Raw genomic sequence first — 3,148 nt, 5'->3', positions numbered from 1 at the left:
AGAAAATAGAAACCTCCAAAGAAAACGGCATTGTTTTACGCACACCATGAAGGAGTCAGACAACAAATATCAGTATGTTCTCAATGCTTGTAACCCAGCAAATAATTTCATACAGCTCTCAACTCCTTTTACGCGCAAAATCATTTTTGAGCTACTTTTACAGATTTTCTCAATAGACAGAAAAACAGAAACCCTAAAAGAAAACAGCCTTGTTTTGCACACATCAAGAAGGAGTCAGACAACAGATATCAGTATTTCTTATTGCTTGTAACCTAGGAATGAATTTCATACAGGCCTCATCTCCCCGTACATGTAAAATAACCCTTAGTAAAAAAAAAAGCAGAGTATATAATATTTTTAAACTAGAAAGGGAAAATTTCAGAAGACATTTTAAGTGTGCCTATGCTACTGCCAATGAGTGTAGTTTGCCTTTAATGTGGTTCAATTAGCGCCGGTTGCCATTTATAAAACTAGAGGGAGCAATATGCAACATGAGCATAGTTTGCTATTTATACCACCAGGAGGAGGGAAATGGAACACGCTGATTTTCAATTTAAAGCAAAGTAAGCTGTATTGTGATCTCTGTTATATGCAGCATACAGAGATGAGGGAAAGATGCTCCAGTTACATGATTACAAAAGAAGTTAATAGATATAAAAGAAATAAAATAAATTATGCTTTAGTGTCAGGTGTTCAAGAGAAGTTACAATTTAGATTTTACAGTTTTGAGTCATTTAAAGTGGTAGAAATAAATGTCCATTAATCGGTATTCAATTTGTATTTCAAAGGTATTTTAATGTGAAAGGGAAATTCCACATGCAAATTATGAAATTTCCTTGTGGGACTAAATGTATCATGTTATTCAAACAATATTTTGTACAAATACCATTTACAATAATGTATGACATTTAAACATGATATTTAGATTGTGGTAAATAGCAAAGCAATATAAAATAAAAAAGGAAAAGGAAAACATTCAAGTAACTTTATATTATGAACTGAAGAGTAAGGCAAAAGTATAAATGAAAAGCATACAAGCATTAATGTATATAGATAAACCCAACAATCATATGACCCCCTATGAGCAATCACTTTGGCGACAGTGGGAAGGAAAAACTCCCTTTTGATAGGAAGAAACCTCCGGCAGAACCAGGCTCAGGGAGGGGCGGCCATCTGCGGTGAGCGGTTGGGGTGAGATGTAAACAAATCCAAAACTGTCCACAGAGCTACAGGGGGCACACTGGGATCGCAACAGCAGCCATAGAGGGAAACAGATTAGGATGTTCTTCCCAGTACTGAAGTGGGTCGGCTTTTCTTATGTGTGCGTTTTTCTCTGAGAGGTAGGTCTCCACTTTAGTTTCTGTTGATGAGGCACTCACGGATACTTCTGGATAAGGGTCATTTGGAAGCAAGAGGTTGGCTGACTTTGCGAAAACAGCTAGAAACAGATAAAAGTAAAACACAATTTAAAACAATAAAACAAGAGACATCACAAAGCGCAGCTCTTCAGTTAGCAAACTGGCAAGTAATGAAGTTCTAATAAATAATTGCAAAAACAAATCTAACTTTAGAACTAAATGACCCAAAACTATATTAAAAAGGTAGTAAAAAAAGAAATTGGCTTAATACTGGTGTCTTTGGATGAGGTAAGTTGCTATGCGAGGTAAAAACCACACGTGGCTGTAATTTGGTGGCCTGTATAGAGTTCCAATCCAAGCATGTAGTTGGCTTAAATGGGTTTAATACTGGTGTCTTTTGATCACTTGACTGTATATAAACCTGTTGAACAAAAGGTGCATTTTAATTTCACTATACCTGCCCATCCTTGTAGCCGGTTTCTAGTAGCGTGGCACAGTTTCAAGATTAGTGTAGGGCTTCTCCACTGCCTTCACTGGACAGAACACATCTGAGGAGTTATGAATGGATGGATGACTTGATGAATGGATGAGATTATAGTTTGTTTCAAACAATATCAATAAATGTTAGAATATAAAGTAAGAAACAAAAAAATACAAATGACCTGTTATGGCAGGGATCCCATCAGGTGCAGTCTTTCTGTTCACGTTTCTGGTCAGCTCTTCAATGGATGAGAGCACATCAGCAGTCTTATCAATCAGTTCCCACTGGTGAGCTGTCCTTGTTGGTGGTAGAGTGTGTTCAGAAAAACTCCCTTTTAACAGGAAGAAACCTCCGGCAGAACCAGGCTTAGAGAGGTGCAGCCATCTGCCGTGAGCGGTTGGGTGAGATGTAAACAAATCCAAAACTCTCCACAGAGCTACAGGGGGCACACTGGGATCGCAACAGCAGCCATAGAGGGAAACAGATTAGGATGTTCTTCCCAGTACTGAAGTGGGTCGGCTTTTCTTATGTGTGCGTTTTTCTCTGAGAGGTAGGTCTCCACTTTAGTTTCTGTTGATGAGGCACTCACGGATACTTCTGGATAAGGGTCATTTGGAAGCAAGAGGTTGGCTGACTTTGCGAAAACAGCTAGAAACAGATAAAAGGAAAACACAATTTAAAACAATACAACAAGAGACATCACAAAGCGCAGCTCTTCAGTTGGCAAACTGGCAAGTAATGAAGTTCTAATAAATAATTGCAAAAACAAATCTAACTTTAGAACTAAATGACCCAAAACTATATTAAAAAGGTAGTAAAAAAAGAAATTGGCTTAATACTGGTGTCTTTGGATGAGGTAAGTTGCTATGTGAGGTAAAAACCACACGTGGCTGTAATTTGGTGGCCTGTATAGAGTTCCAATCCAAGCATGTAGTTGGTTTAAATGGGTTTAATACTGGTGTCTTTTGATCACTTGACTGTATATAAACCTGTTGAACAAAAGGTGCATTTTAATTTCACTATACCTGCCCATCCTTGTAGCCGGTTTCTTGTAGCGTGGCACAGTTTCAAGATTAGTGTAGGGCTTCTCCACTGCCTTCACTGGACAGAACACATCTGAGGAGTTATGAATGAATGGATGCCTTAATGAATGGATGAGATTATAGTTTGTTTCAAACAATATCAATATCAAATGTTACAATATAAAGTAAGAAACAAAAATACAATTACCTGTTATGGCAGGGATCCCATCAGGTGCAGTTGCAGTCTTTCTGTTCACGTTTCTGGTCAGCTCTTCAATGGATGAGAG

General features: G+C 38.0%; 1 long non-coding RNA gene across 1 annotated transcript; it reads right to left on the bottom strand.

Annotated features, from left to right (window-relative positions):
- Positions 1-971: 971 nt before the first annotated feature.
- On the bottom strand, positions 972-2,885 carry LOC120437476. The gene is made up of 4 exons (XR_005611160.1): positions 2,865-2,885; positions 2,021-2,487; positions 1,816-1,906; positions 972-1,438 (listed from the first exon to the last, which is right to left on the bottom strand). It is a non-coding gene; the product is annotated as an uncharacterized LOC120437476 (long non-coding RNA).
- Between the last annotated feature and the right edge of the window lie 263 nt (positions 2,886-3,148).

The sequence above is a fragment of the Oreochromis aureus genome, linkage group 3 (assembly GCF_013358895.1).
Source record: "Oreochromis aureus strain Israel breed Guangdong linkage group 3, ZZ_aureus, whole genome shotgun sequence".
Taxonomy (NCBI): Eukaryota; Metazoa; Chordata; class Actinopteri; order Cichliformes; family Cichlidae; genus Oreochromis; species Oreochromis aureus.
This window is presented reverse-complemented; position numbering and strand designations above follow the sequence as displayed.